This window comes from Lathyrus oleraceus, unplaced genomic scaffold, assembly GCF_024323335.1.
Source record: "Lathyrus oleraceus cultivar Zhongwan6 unplaced genomic scaffold, CAAS_Psat_ZW6_1.0 chrUn0352, whole genome shotgun sequence".
Lineage (NCBI taxonomy): Eukaryota > Viridiplantae > Streptophyta > Magnoliopsida > Fabales > Fabaceae > Lathyrus > Lathyrus oleraceus.
This window is the reverse complement of record NW_026112743.1, coordinates 41325-52527: the sequence shown is the minus strand read 5'-3', so window position 1 is coordinate 52527 and position 11203 is coordinate 41325. Positions and strand designations below refer to the sequence as shown.

The 11203-nt window shown below is 40.4% G+C and overlaps 38 non-coding genes and 4 pseudogenes across 38 annotated transcripts; all 42 read right to left on the bottom strand.

Annotated features, from left to right (window-relative positions):
- Positions 1–129: 129 nt before the first annotated feature.
- LOC127113782 (5S ribosomal RNA) lies at positions 130–249 on the bottom strand. Its single transcript, XR_007799833.1, has one exon. It is a non-coding gene; the product is annotated as a 5S ribosomal RNA (ribosomal RNA).
- Positions 250–410: 161 nt separating this feature from the next.
- On the bottom strand, positions 411–528 carry LOC127113793 (5S ribosomal RNA). Its single transcript, XR_007799844.1, has one exon. It is a non-coding gene; the product is annotated as a 5S ribosomal RNA (ribosomal RNA).
- A 160-nt stretch (positions 529–688) lies between these two features.
- On the bottom strand, positions 689–804 carry LOC127113799 (5S ribosomal RNA). Its single transcript, XR_007799849.1, has one exon. It is a non-coding gene; the product is annotated as a 5S ribosomal RNA (ribosomal RNA).
- Positions 805–965: 161 nt separating this feature from the next.
- On the bottom strand, positions 966–1084 carry LOC127113738 (5S ribosomal RNA). The gene has a single exon (XR_007799791.1). It is a non-coding gene; the product is annotated as a 5S ribosomal RNA (ribosomal RNA).
- A 160-nt stretch (positions 1085–1244) lies between these two features.
- On the bottom strand, positions 1245–1363 carry LOC127113736 (5S ribosomal RNA). Its single transcript, XR_007799789.1, has one exon. It is a non-coding gene; the product is annotated as a 5S ribosomal RNA (ribosomal RNA).
- Positions 1364–1524: 161 nt separating this feature from the next.
- LOC127113735 (5S ribosomal RNA) lies at positions 1525–1643 on the bottom strand. The gene has a single exon (XR_007799788.1). It is a non-coding gene; the product is annotated as a 5S ribosomal RNA (ribosomal RNA).
- A 160-nt stretch (positions 1644–1803) lies between these two features.
- Positions 1804–1922, bottom strand: LOC127113733 (5S ribosomal RNA). Its single transcript, XR_007799787.1, has one exon. It is a non-coding gene; the product is annotated as a 5S ribosomal RNA (ribosomal RNA).
- A 161-nt stretch (positions 1923–2083) lies between these two features.
- Positions 2084–2202, bottom strand: LOC127113732 (5S ribosomal RNA). The gene has a single exon (XR_007799786.1). It is a non-coding gene; the product is annotated as a 5S ribosomal RNA (ribosomal RNA).
- Positions 2203–2362: 160 nt separating this feature from the next.
- Positions 2363–2481, bottom strand: LOC127113731 (5S ribosomal RNA). Its single transcript, XR_007799785.1, has one exon. It is a non-coding gene; the product is annotated as a 5S ribosomal RNA (ribosomal RNA).
- A 161-nt stretch (positions 2482–2642) lies between these two features.
- On the bottom strand, positions 2643–2761 carry LOC127113729 (5S ribosomal RNA). Its single transcript, XR_007799783.1, has one exon. It is a non-coding gene; the product is annotated as a 5S ribosomal RNA (ribosomal RNA).
- Positions 2762–2922: 161 nt separating this feature from the next.
- Positions 2923–3041, bottom strand: LOC127113728 (5S ribosomal RNA). The gene has a single exon (XR_007799782.1). It is a non-coding gene; the product is annotated as a 5S ribosomal RNA (ribosomal RNA).
- A 159-nt stretch (positions 3042–3200) lies between these two features.
- Positions 3201–3319, bottom strand: LOC127113727 (5S ribosomal RNA). The gene has a single exon (XR_007799781.1). It is a non-coding gene; the product is annotated as a 5S ribosomal RNA (ribosomal RNA).
- Positions 3320–3376: 57 nt separating this feature from the next.
- LOC127113726 (5S ribosomal RNA) lies at positions 3377–3495 on the bottom strand. Its single transcript, XR_007799780.1, has one exon. It is a non-coding gene; the product is annotated as a 5S ribosomal RNA (ribosomal RNA).
- Positions 3496–3656: 161 nt separating this feature from the next.
- Positions 3657–3775, bottom strand: LOC127113725 (5S ribosomal RNA). Its single transcript, XR_007799779.1, has one exon. It is a non-coding gene; the product is annotated as a 5S ribosomal RNA (ribosomal RNA).
- Positions 3776–3936: 161 nt separating this feature from the next.
- LOC127113724 (5S ribosomal RNA) lies at positions 3937–4055 on the bottom strand. Its single transcript, XR_007799778.1, has one exon. It is a non-coding gene; the product is annotated as a 5S ribosomal RNA (ribosomal RNA).
- A 161-nt stretch (positions 4056–4216) lies between these two features.
- Positions 4217–4335, bottom strand: LOC127113723 (5S ribosomal RNA). Its single transcript, XR_007799777.1, has one exon. It is a non-coding gene; the product is annotated as a 5S ribosomal RNA (ribosomal RNA).
- Positions 4336–4495: 160 nt separating this feature from the next.
- On the bottom strand, positions 4496–4614 carry LOC127113722 (5S ribosomal RNA). Its single transcript, XR_007799776.1, has one exon. It is a non-coding gene; the product is annotated as a 5S ribosomal RNA (ribosomal RNA).
- Positions 4615–4775: 161 nt separating this feature from the next.
- On the bottom strand, positions 4776–4894 carry LOC127113721 (5S ribosomal RNA). The gene has a single exon (XR_007799775.1). It is a non-coding gene; the product is annotated as a 5S ribosomal RNA (ribosomal RNA).
- A 160-nt stretch (positions 4895–5054) lies between these two features.
- On the bottom strand, positions 5055–5173 carry LOC127113720 (5S ribosomal RNA). The gene has a single exon (XR_007799774.1). It is a non-coding gene; the product is annotated as a 5S ribosomal RNA (ribosomal RNA).
- A 57-nt stretch (positions 5174–5230) lies between these two features.
- On the bottom strand, positions 5231–5349 carry LOC127113718 (5S ribosomal RNA). The gene has a single exon (XR_007799772.1). It is a non-coding gene; the product is annotated as a 5S ribosomal RNA (ribosomal RNA).
- Positions 5350–5509: 160 nt separating this feature from the next.
- On the bottom strand, positions 5510–5628 carry LOC127113717 (5S ribosomal RNA). Its single transcript, XR_007799771.1, has one exon. It is a non-coding gene; the product is annotated as a 5S ribosomal RNA (ribosomal RNA).
- A 161-nt stretch (positions 5629–5789) lies between these two features.
- LOC127113716 (5S ribosomal RNA) lies at positions 5790–5908 on the bottom strand. The gene has a single exon (XR_007799770.1). It is a non-coding gene; the product is annotated as a 5S ribosomal RNA (ribosomal RNA).
- Positions 5909–6068: 160 nt separating this feature from the next.
- Positions 6069–6187, bottom strand: LOC127113715 (5S ribosomal RNA). Its single transcript, XR_007799769.1, has one exon. It is a non-coding gene; the product is annotated as a 5S ribosomal RNA (ribosomal RNA).
- A 161-nt stretch (positions 6188–6348) lies between these two features.
- LOC127113714 (5S ribosomal RNA) lies at positions 6349–6467 on the bottom strand. The gene has a single exon (XR_007799768.1). It is a non-coding gene; the product is annotated as a 5S ribosomal RNA (ribosomal RNA).
- A 49-nt stretch (positions 6468–6516) lies between these two features.
- On the bottom strand, positions 6517–6639 carry LOC127113843 (uncharacterized; annotated as a pseudogene).
- A 160-nt stretch (positions 6640–6799) lies between these two features.
- LOC127113713 (5S ribosomal RNA) lies at positions 6800–6918 on the bottom strand. Its single transcript, XR_007799767.1, has one exon. It is a non-coding gene; the product is annotated as a 5S ribosomal RNA (ribosomal RNA).
- A 160-nt stretch (positions 6919–7078) lies between these two features.
- On the bottom strand, positions 7079–7197 carry LOC127113712 (5S ribosomal RNA). Its single transcript, XR_007799766.1, has one exon. It is a non-coding gene; the product is annotated as a 5S ribosomal RNA (ribosomal RNA).
- A 161-nt stretch (positions 7198–7358) lies between these two features.
- On the bottom strand, positions 7359–7477 carry LOC127113711 (5S ribosomal RNA). The gene has a single exon (XR_007799765.1). It is a non-coding gene; the product is annotated as a 5S ribosomal RNA (ribosomal RNA).
- A 160-nt stretch (positions 7478–7637) lies between these two features.
- On the bottom strand, positions 7638–7756 carry LOC127113710 (5S ribosomal RNA). The gene has a single exon (XR_007799764.1). It is a non-coding gene; the product is annotated as a 5S ribosomal RNA (ribosomal RNA).
- A 161-nt stretch (positions 7757–7917) lies between these two features.
- LOC127113709 (5S ribosomal RNA) lies at positions 7918–8036 on the bottom strand. The gene has a single exon (XR_007799763.1). It is a non-coding gene; the product is annotated as a 5S ribosomal RNA (ribosomal RNA).
- Positions 8037–8081: 45 nt separating this feature from the next.
- Positions 8082–8205, bottom strand: LOC127113824 (uncharacterized; annotated as a pseudogene).
- Positions 8206–8365: 160 nt separating this feature from the next.
- Positions 8366–8484, bottom strand: LOC127113707 (5S ribosomal RNA). The gene has a single exon (XR_007799761.1). It is a non-coding gene; the product is annotated as a 5S ribosomal RNA (ribosomal RNA).
- Positions 8485–8532: 48 nt separating this feature from the next.
- Positions 8533–8655, bottom strand: LOC127113825 (uncharacterized; annotated as a pseudogene).
- A 161-nt stretch (positions 8656–8816) lies between these two features.
- LOC127113706 (5S ribosomal RNA) lies at positions 8817–8935 on the bottom strand. Its single transcript, XR_007799760.1, has one exon. It is a non-coding gene; the product is annotated as a 5S ribosomal RNA (ribosomal RNA).
- A 161-nt stretch (positions 8936–9096) lies between these two features.
- LOC127113705 (5S ribosomal RNA) lies at positions 9097–9215 on the bottom strand. The gene has a single exon (XR_007799759.1). It is a non-coding gene; the product is annotated as a 5S ribosomal RNA (ribosomal RNA).
- Positions 9216–9376: 161 nt separating this feature from the next.
- LOC127113704 (5S ribosomal RNA) lies at positions 9377–9495 on the bottom strand. Its single transcript, XR_007799758.1, has one exon. It is a non-coding gene; the product is annotated as a 5S ribosomal RNA (ribosomal RNA).
- A 160-nt stretch (positions 9496–9655) lies between these two features.
- LOC127113702 (5S ribosomal RNA) lies at positions 9656–9774 on the bottom strand. Its single transcript, XR_007799757.1, has one exon. It is a non-coding gene; the product is annotated as a 5S ribosomal RNA (ribosomal RNA).
- Positions 9775–9934: 160 nt separating this feature from the next.
- Positions 9935–10053, bottom strand: LOC127113701 (5S ribosomal RNA). Its single transcript, XR_007799756.1, has one exon. It is a non-coding gene; the product is annotated as a 5S ribosomal RNA (ribosomal RNA).
- A 47-nt stretch (positions 10054–10100) lies between these two features.
- Positions 10101–10223, bottom strand: LOC127113818 (uncharacterized; annotated as a pseudogene).
- Positions 10224–10383: 160 nt separating this feature from the next.
- On the bottom strand, positions 10384–10502 carry LOC127113700 (5S ribosomal RNA). Its single transcript, XR_007799755.1, has one exon. It is a non-coding gene; the product is annotated as a 5S ribosomal RNA (ribosomal RNA).
- A 161-nt stretch (positions 10503–10663) lies between these two features.
- LOC127113699 (5S ribosomal RNA) lies at positions 10664–10782 on the bottom strand. Its single transcript, XR_007799754.1, has one exon. It is a non-coding gene; the product is annotated as a 5S ribosomal RNA (ribosomal RNA).
- A 161-nt stretch (positions 10783–10943) lies between these two features.
- Positions 10944–11062, bottom strand: LOC127113698 (5S ribosomal RNA). Its single transcript, XR_007799753.1, has one exon. It is a non-coding gene; the product is annotated as a 5S ribosomal RNA (ribosomal RNA).
- Positions 11063–11203: the final 141 nt, after the last annotated feature.

The window sequence follows — 11203 nt, the reverse complement described above, 5'->3', positions numbered from 1 at the left end:
TATTTCTTTCACTTATTAACGGCAAAACAAACATAATTAACGCTGAAATGCTTGTCTTCTCCTACTTTTTCCGACTCTTTTACGCCGATTAACAGAAATAAAAGAAGTATTTAAAAAATCGCAAAAAAAGAGGTGCAACACAAGGACTTCCCAGGAGGTCACCCATCCTAGTACTACTCTCGCCCAAGCACGCTTAAACTGCGGAGTTCTGATGGGATCCGGTGCATTAGTGCTGGTATGATCGCACCTGATATCTCATGCGCTTTGATTGTATATATTTTATTTCTTTCACTTATTAACGGCAAAACAAACATAATTAACGCTGAAATGCTTGTCTTCTCCTACTTTTTCCGACTCTTTTACGCCGATTAACAGAAAATAAAAAGAAGTATTTAAAAAATCGCAAAAAAGAGGTGCAACACAAGGACTTCCCAGGAGGTCACCCATCCTAGTACTACTCTCGCCCAAGCACGCTTAACTGCGGAGTTCTGATGGATCCGGTGCATTAGTGCTGGTATGATCGCACCTGATATCTCATGCGCTTTGATTGTATATATTTTATTTCTTTCACTTATTAACGGCAAAACAAACATAATTAACGCTGAAATGCTTGTCTTCTCCTACTTTTTCCGACTCTTTTACGCCGATTAACAGAAATAAAAAGAAGTATTTAAAAATCGCAAAAAAAGAGGTGCAACACAAGGACTTCCCAGGTCACCCATCCTAGTACTACTCTCGCCCAAGCACGCTTAACTGCGGAGTTCTGATGGGATCCGGTGCATTAGTGCTGGTATGATCGCACCTGATATCTCATGCGCTTTGATTGTATATATTTTATTTCTTTCACTTATTAACGGCAAAACAAACATAATTAACGCTGAAATGCTTGTCTTCTCCTACTTTTTCCGACTCTTTTACGCCGATTAACAGAAATAAAAAGAAGTATTTAAAAAATCGCAAAAAAAGAGGTGCAACACAAGGACTTCCCAGGAGGTCACCCATCCTAGTACTACTCTCGCCCAAGCACGCTTAACTGCGGAGTTCTGATGGGATCCGGTGCATTAGTGCTGGTATGATCGCACCTGATATCTCATGCGCTTTGATTGTATATATTTTATTTCTTTCACTTATTAACGGCAAAACAACATAATTAACGCTGAAATGCTTGTCTTCTCCTACTTTTTCCGACTCTTTTACGCCGATTAACAGAAATAAAAAGAAGTATTTAAAAAATCGCAAAAAAAGAGGTGCAACACAAGGACTTCCCAGGAGGTCACCCATCCTAGTACTACTCTCGCCCAAGCACGCTTAACTGCGGAGTTCTGATGGGATCCGGTGCATTAGTGCTGGTATGATCGCACCTGATATCTCATGCGCTTTGATTGTATATATTTTATTTCTTTCACTTATTAACGGCAAAACAAACATAATTAACGCTGAAATGCTTGTCTTCTCCTACTTTTTCCGACTCTTTTACGCCGATTAACAGAAATAAAAAGAAGTATTTAAAAAATCGCAAAAAAAGAGGTGCAACACAAGGACTTCCCAGGAGGTCACCCATCCTAGTACTACTCTCGCCCAAGCACGCTTAACTGCGGAGTTCTGATGGGATCCGGTGCATTAGTGCTGGTATGATCGCACCTGATATCTCATGCGCTTTGATTGTATATATTTTATTTCTTTCACTTATTAACGGCAAAACAAACATAATTAACGCTGAAATGCTTGTCTTCTCCTACTTTTTCCGACTCTTTTACGCCGATTAACAGAAATAAAAAGAAGTATTTAAAAAATCGCAAAAAAGAGGTGCAACACAAGGACTTCCCAGGAGGTCACCCATCCTAGTACTACTCTCGCCCAAGCACGCTTAACTGCGGAGTTCTGATGGGATCCGGTGCATTAGTGCTGGTATGATCGCACCTGATATCTCATGCGCTTTGATTGTATATATTTTATTTCTTTCACTTATTAACGGCAAAACAAACATAATTAACGCTGAAATGCTTGTCTTCTCCTACTTTTTCCGACTCTTTTACGCCGATTAACAGAAATAAAAAGAAGTATTTAAAAAATCGCAAAAAAAGAGGTGCAACACAAGGACTTCCCAGGAGGTCACCCATCCTAGTACTACTCTCGCCCAAGCACGCTTAACTGCGGAGTTCTGATGGGATCCGGTGCATTAGTGCTGGTATGATCGCACCTGATATCTCATGCGCTTTGATTGTATATATTTATTTCTTTCACTTATTAACGGCAAAACAAACATAATTAACGCTGAAATGCTTGTCTTCTCCTACTTTTTCCGACTCTTTTACGCCGATTAACAGAAATAAAAAGAAGTATTTAAAAAATCGCAAAAAAAGAGGTGCAACACAAGGACTTCCCAGGAGGTCACCCATCCTAGTACTACTCTCGCCCAAGCACGCTTAACTGCGGAGTTCTGATGGGATCCGGTGCATTAGTGCTGGTATGATCGCACCTGATATCTCATGCGCTTTGATTGTATATATTTTATTTCTTTCACTTATTAACGGCAAAACAAACATAATTAACGCTGAAATGCTTGTCTTCTCCTACTTTTTCCGACTCTTTTACGCCGATTAACAGAAATAAAAAGAAGTATTTAAAAAATCGCAAAAAAAGAGGTGCAACACAAGGACTTCCCAGGAGGTCACCCATCCTAGTACTACTCTCGCCCAAGCACGCTTAACTGCGGAGTTCTGATGGGATCCGGTGCATTAGTGCTGGTATGATCGCACCTGATATCTCATGCGCTTTGATTGTATATATTTTATTTCTTTCACTTATTAACGGCAAAACAAACATAATTAACGCTGAAATGCTTGTCTTCTCCTACTTTTTCCGACTCTTTTACGCCGATTAACAGAAATAAAAAGAAGTATTTAAAAAATCGCAAAAAAAGAGGTGCAACACAAGGACTTCCCAGGAGGTCACCCATCCTAGTACTACTCTCGCCCAAGCACGCTTAACTGCGGAGTTCTGATGGGATCCGGTGCATTAGTGCTGGTATGATCGCACCTGATATCTCATGCGCTTTGATTGTATATATTTTATTTCTTTCACTTATTAACGGCAAAACAAACATAATTAACGCTGAAATGCTTGTCTTCTCCTACTTTTTCCGACTCTTTTACGCCGATTAACAGAAATAAAAGAAGTATTTAAAAAATCGCAAAAAAGAGGTGCAACACAAGGACTTCCCAGGAGGTCACCCATCCTAGTACTACTCTCGCCCAAGCACGCTTAACTGCGGAGTTCTGATGGGATCCGGTGCATTAGTGCTGGTATGATCGCACCTGAATATTTACGCCGATTAACAGAAATAAAAAGAAGTATTTAAAAAATCGCAAAAAAAGAGGTGCAACACAAGGACTTCCCAGGAGGTCACCCATCCTAGTACTACTCTCGCCCAAGCACGCTTAACTGCGGAGTTCTGATGGGATCCGGTGCATTAGTGCTGGTATGATCGCACCTGATATCTCATGCGCTTTGATTGTATATATTTTATTTCTTTCACTTATTAACGGCAAAACAAACATAATTAACGCTGAAATGCTTGTCTTCTCCTACTTTTTCCGACTCTTTTACGCCGATTAACAGAAATAAAAAGAAGTATTTAAAAAATCGCAAAAAAAGAGGTGCAACACAAGGACTTCCCAGGAGGTCACCCATCCTAGTACTACTCTCGCCCAAGCACGCTTAACTGCGGAGTTCTGATGGGATCCGGTGCATTAGTGCTGGTATGATCGCACCTGATATCTCATGCGCTTTGATTGTATATATTTTATTTCTTTCACTTATTAACGGCAAAACAAACATAATTAACGCTGAAATGCTTGTCTTCTCCTACTTTTTCCGACTCTTTTACGCCGATTAACAGAAATAAAAAGAAGTATTTAAAAAATCGCAAAAAAAGAGGTGCAACACAAGGACTTCCCAGGAGGTCACCCATCCTAGTACTACTCTCGCCCAAGCACGCTTAACTGCGGAGTTCTGATGGGATCCGGTGCATTAGTGCTGGTATGATCGCACCTGATATCTCATGCGCTTTGATTGTATATATTTTATTTCTTTCACTTATTAACGGCAAAACAAACATAATTAACGCTGAAATGCTTGTCTTCTCCTACTTTTTCCGACTCTTTTACGCCGATTAACAGAAATAAAAAGAAGTATTTAAAAAATCGCAAAAAAAGAGGTGCAACACAAGGACTTCCCAGGAGGTCACCCATCCTAGTACTACTCTCGCCCAAGCACGCTTAACTGCGGAGTTCTGATGGGATCCGGTGCATTAGTGCTGGTATGATCGCACCTGATATCTCATGCGCTTTGATTGTATATATTTTATTTCTTTCACTTATTAACGGCAAAACAAACATAATTAACGCTGAAATGCTTGTCTTCTCCTACTTTTTCCGACTCTTTTACGCCGATTAACAGAAATAAAAAGAAGTATTTAAAAAATCGCAAAAAAGAGGTGCAACACAAGGACTTCCCAGGAGGTCACCCATCCTAGTACTACTCTCGCCCAAGCACGCTTAACTGCGGAGTTCTGATGGGATCCGGTGCATTAGTGCTGGTATGATCGCACCTGATATCTCATGCGCTTTGATTGTATATATTTTATTTCTTTCACTTATTAACGGCAAAACAAACATAATTAACGCTGAAATGCTTGTCTTCTCCTACTTTTTCCGACTCTTTTACGCCGATTAACAGAAATAAAAAGAAGTATTTAAAAAATCGCAAAAAAAGAGGTGCAACACAAGGACTTCCCAGGAGGTCACCCATCCTAGTACTACTCTCGCCCAAGCACGCTTAACTGCGGAGTTCTGATGGGATCCGGTGCATTAGTGCTGGTATGATCGCACCTGATATCTCATGCGCTTTGATTGTATATATTTTATTTCTTTCACTTATTAACGGCAAAACAAACATAATTAACGCTGAAATGCTTGTCTTCTCCTACTTTTTCCGACTCTTTTACGCCGATTAACAGAAATAAAAAGAAGTATTTAAAAATCGCAAAAAAAGAGGTGCAACACAAGGACTTCCCAGGAGGTCACCCATCCTAGTACTACTCTCGCCCAAGCACGCTTAACTGCGGAGTTCTGATGGGATCCGGTGCATTAGTGCTGGTATGATCGCACCTGATTTTTAACGCCGATTAACAGAAATAAAAAGAAGTATTTAAAAAATCGCAAAAAAAGAGGTGCAACACAAGGACTTCCCAGGAGGTCACCCATCCTAGTACTACTCTCGCCCAAGCACGCTTAACTGCGGAGTTCTGATGGGATCCGGTGCATTAGTGCTGGTATGATCGCACCTGATATCTCATGCGCTTTGATTGTATATATTTTATTTCTTTCACTTATTAACGGCAAAACAAACATAATTAACGCTGAAATGCTTGTCTTCTCCTACTTTTTCCGACTCTTTTACGCCGATTAACAGAAATAAAAGAAGTATTTAAAAAATCGCAAAAAAAGAGGTGCAACACAAGGACTTCCCAGGAGGTCACCCATCCTAGTACTACTCTCGCCCAAGCACGCTTAACTGCGGAGTTCTGATGGGATCCGGTGCATTAGTGCTGGTATGATCGCACCTGATATCTCATGCGCTTTGATTGTATATATTTTATTTCTTTCACTTATTAACGGCAAAACAAACATAATTAACGCTGAAATGCTTGTCTTCTCCTACTTTTTTCCGACTCTTTTACGCCGATTAACAGAAATAAAAAGAAGTATTTAAAAAATCGCAAAAAAGAGGTGCAACACAAGGACTTCCCAGGAGGTCACCCATCCTAGTACTACTCTCGCCCAAGCACGCTTAACTGCGGAGTTCTGATGGGATCCGGTGCATTAGTGCTGGTATGATCGCACCTGATATCTCATGCGCTTTGATTGTATATATTTATTTCTTTCACTTATTAACGGCAAAACAAACATAATTAACGCTGAAATGCTTGTCTTCTCCTACTTTTTCCGACTCTTTTACGCCGATTAACAGAAATAAAAAGAAGTATTTAAAAAATCGCAAAAAAAGAGGTGCAACACAAGGACTTCCCAGGAGGTCACCCATCCTAGTACTACTCTCGCCCAAGCACGCTTAACTGCGGAGTTCTGATGGGATCCGGTGCATTAGTGCTGGTATGATCGCACCTGATATCTCATGCGCTTTGATTGTATATATTTTATTTCTTTCACTTATTAACGGCAAAACAAACATAATTAACGCTGAAATGCTTGTCTTCTCCTACTTTTTCCGACTCTTTTACGCCGATTAACAGAAATAAAAAGAAGTATTTAAAAAATCGCAAAAAAAGAGGTGCAACACAAGGACTTCCCAGGAGGTCACCCATCCTAGTACTACTCTCGCCCAAGCACGCTTAACTGCGGAGTTCTGATGGGATCCGGTGCATTAGTGCTGGTATGATCGCACCTGATATCTCATGCGCTTTGATTGTATATATTTTATTTCTTTCACTTATTAACGGCAAAACAAACATAATTAACGCCCAGGAGGTCACCCATCCTAGTACTACTCTCGCCCAAGCACGCTTAACTGCGGAGTTCTGATGGGATCCGGTGCATTAGTGCTGGTATGATCGCACCTGATATCTCATGCGCTTTGATTGTATATATTTTATTTCTTTCACTTATTAACGGCAAAACAAACATAATTAACGCTGAAATGCTTGTCTTCTCCTACTTTTTCCGACTCTTTTACGCCGATTAACAGAAATAAAAAGAAGTATTTAAAAAATCGCAAAAAAGAGGTGCAACACAAGGACTTCCCAGGAGGTCACCCATCCTAGTACTACTCTCGCCCAAGCACGCTTAACTGCGGAGTTCTGATGGGATCCGGTGCATTAGTGCTGGTATGATCGCACCTGATATCTCATGCGCTTTGATTGTATATATTTTATTTCTTTCACTTATTAACGGCAAAACAAACATAATTAACGCTGAAATGCTTGTCTTCTCCTACTTTTTCCGACTCTTTTACGCCGATTAACAGAAATAAAAAGAAGTATTAAAAAATCGCAAAAAAAGAGGTGCAACACAAGGACTTCCCAGGAGGTCACCCATCCTAGTACTACTCTCGCCCAAGCACGCTTAACTGCGGAGTTCTGATGGGATCCGGTGCATTAGTGCTGGTATGATCGCACCTGATATCTCATGCGCTTTGATTGTATATATTTTATTTCTTTCACTTATTAACGGCAAAACAAACATAATTAACGCTGAAATGCTTGTCTTCTCCTACTTTTTCCGACTCTTTTACGCCGATTAACAGAAATAAAAAGAAGTATTTAAAAAATCGCAAAAAAAGAGGTGCAACACAAGGACTTCCCAGGAGGTCACCCATCCTAGTACTACTCTCGCCCAAGCACGCTTAACTGCGGAGTTCTGATGGGATCCGGTGCATTAGTGCTGGTATGATCGCACCTGATATCTCATGCGCTTTGATTGTATATATTTTATTTCTTTCACTTATTAACGGCAAAACAAACATAATTAACGCTGAAATGCTTGTCTTCTCCTACTTTTTCCGACTCTTTTACGCCGATTAACAGAAATAAAAAGAAGTATTTAAAAATCGCAAAAAAAGAGGTGCAACACAAGGACTTCCCAGGAGGTCACCCATCCTAGTACTACTCTCGCCCAAGCACGCTTAACTGCGGAGTTCTGATGGGATCCGGTGCATTAGTGCTGGTATGATCGCACCTGATATCTCATGCGCTTTGATTGTATATATTTTATTTCTTTCACTTATTAACGGCAAAACAAACATAATTAACGCTGAAATGCTTGTCTTCTCCTACTTTTTCCGACTCTTTTACGCCGATTAACAGAAATAAAAAGAAGTATTTAAAAAATCGCAAAAAAAGAGGTGCAACACAAGGACTTCCCAGGAGGTCACCCATCCTAGTACTACTCTCGCCCAAGCACGCTTAACTGCGGAGTTCTGATGGGATCCGGTGCATTAGTGCTGGTATGATCGCACCTGATATCTCATGCGCTTTGATTGTATATTTTATTTCTTTCACTTATTAACGGCAAACAAACATAATTAACGCCCAGGAGGTCACCCATCCTAGTACTACTCTCGCCCAAGCACGCTTAACTGCGGAGTTCTGATGGGATCCGGTGCATTAGTGCTGGTATGATCGCACCTGATATCTCATGCGCTTTGATTGTATATATTTTATTTCTTTCACTTATTAACGGCAAAACAAACATAATTAACGCTGAAATGCTTGTCTTCTCCTACTTTTTCCGACTCTTTTACGCCGATTAACAGAAATAAAAAGAAGTATTTAAAAATCGCAAAAAAAGAGGTGCAACACAAGGACTTCCCAGGAGGTCACCCATCCTAGTACTACTCTCGCCCAAGCACGCTTAACTGCGGAGTTCTGATGGGATCCGGTGCATTAGTGCTGGTATGATCGCACCTGATATCTCATGCGCTTTGATTGTATATATTTTATTTCTTTCACTTATTAACGCAAAACAAACATAATTAACGCCCAGGAGGTCACCCATCCTAGTACTACTCTCGCCCAAGCACGCTTAACTGCGGAGTTCTGATGGGATCCGGTGCATTAGTGCTGGTATGATCGCACCTGATATCTCATGCGCTTTGATTGTATATATTTTATTTCTTTCACTTATTAACGGCAAAACAAACATAATTAACGCTGAAATGCTTGTCTTCTCCTACTTTTTCCGACTCTTTTACGCCGATTAACAGAAATAAAAAGAAGTATTTAAAAAATCGCAAAAAAAGAGGTGCAACACAAGGACTTCCCAGGAGGTCACCCATCCTAGTACTACTCTCGCCCAAGCACGCTTAACTGCGGAGTTCTGATGGGATCCGGTGCATTAGTGCTGGTATGATCGCACCTGATATCTCATGCGCTTTGATTGTATATATTTTATTTCTTTCACTTATTAACGGCAAAACAAACATAATTAACGCTGAAATGCTTGTCTTCTCCTACTTTTTCCGACTCTTTTACGCCGATTAACAGAAATAAAAAGAAGTATTTAAAAAATCGCAAAAAAAGAGGTGCAACACAAGGACTTCCCAGGAGGTCACCCATCCTAGTACTACTCTCGCCCAAGCACGCTTAACTGCGGAGTTCTGATGGGATCCGGTGCATTAGTGCTGGTATGATCGCACCTGATATCTCATGCGCTTTGATTGTATATATTTTATTTCTTTCACTTATTAACGGCAAAACAAACATAATTAACGCTGAAATGCTTGTCTTCTCCTACTTTTTCCGACTCTTTTACGCCGATTAACAGAAATAAAAAGAAGTATTTAAAAAATCGCAAAAAAAGAGGTGCAACACAAGGACTTCCCAGGAGGTCACCCATCCTAGTACTACTCTCGCCCAAGCACGCTTAACTGCGGAGTTCTGATGGGATCCGGTGCATTAGTGCTGGTATGATCGCACCTGATATCTCATGCGCTTTGATTGTATATATTTTATTTCTTTCACTTATTAACGGCAAAACAAACATAATTAACGCTGAAATGCTTGTCTTCTCCTACTTTTTCCGACTCTTTTACGCCGATTAACAGAAATAAAAAGAAGTATTTAAAAATCGCAAAAAAAGAGGTGCAACACAAGGACTTCCCAGGAGGTCACCCATCCTAGTACTACTCTCGCCCAAGCACGCTTAACTGCGGAGTTCTGATGGGATCCGGTGCATTAGTGCTGGTATGATCGCACCTGATATCTCATGCGCTTTGATTGTATATATTTTATTTCTTTCACTTATTAACGGCAAAACAAACATAATTAACGCTGAAATGCTTGTCTTCTCCTACTTTTTCCGACTCTTTTACGCCGATTAACAGAAACAAAAAGAAGTACTTAAAAACTCGCAAAAAAGAGGTGCAACACAAGGACTTCCCAGGAGGTCACCCATCCTAGTACTACTCTCGCCCAAGCACGCTTAACTGCGGAGTTCTGATGGGATCCGGTGCATTAGTGCTGGTATGATCGCACCTGATATCTCATGCACTTTGATTGTATATATTTTATTTCTTTCACTTATTAACGGCAAAACAAACAATTAACGCCCAGGAGGTCACCCATCCTAGTACTACTCTCGCCCAAGCACGCTTAACTGCGGAGTTCTGATGGGATCCGGTGCATTAGTGCTGGTATGATCGCACCTGATATCTCATGCGCTTTGATTGTATATATTTTATTTCTTTCACTTATTAACGGCAAAACAAACATAATTAACGCTGAAATGCTTGTCTTCTCCTACTTTTTCCGACTCTTTTACGCCGATTAACAGAAATAAAAGAAGTATTTAAAAAATCGCAAAAAAAGAGGTGCAACACAAGGACTTCCCAGGAGGTCACCCATCCTAGTACTACTCTCGCCCAAGCACGCTTAACTGCGGAGTTCTGATGGGATCCGGTGCATTAGTGCTGGTATGATCGCACCTGATATCTCATGCGCTTTGATTGTATATATTTTATTTCTTTCACTTATTAACGGCAAAACAAACATAATTAACGCTGAAATGCTTGTCTTCTCCTACTTTTTCCGACTCTTTTACGCCGATTAACAGAAATAAAAAGAAGTATTTAAAAAATCGCAAAAAAAGAGGTGCAACACAAGGACTTCCCAGGAGGTCACCCATCCTAGTACTACTCTCGCCCAAGCACGCTTAACTGCGGAGTTCTGATGGGATCCGGTGCATTAGTGCTGGTATGATCGCACCTGATATCTCATGCGCTTTGATTGTATATATTTTATTTCTTTCACTTATTAACGGCAAAACAAACATAATTAACGCTGAAATGCTTGTCTTCTCCTACTTTTTCCGACTCTTTTACGCCGATTAACAGAAATAAAAAGAAGTATTTAAAAAATCGCAAAAAAAGAGGTGCAACACAAGGACTTCCCAGGAGGTCACCCATCCTAGTACTACTCTCGCCCAAGCACGCTTAACTGCGGAGTTCTGATGGGATCCGGTGCATTAGTGCTGGTATGATCGCACCTGATATCTCATGCGCTTTGATTGTATATATTTTATTTCTTTCACTTATTAACGGCAAAACAAACATAATTAACGCTGAAATGCTTGTCTTCTCCTACTTTTTCCGACTCTTTTACGCCGATTAACAGAAAAAAAAGAAGTAT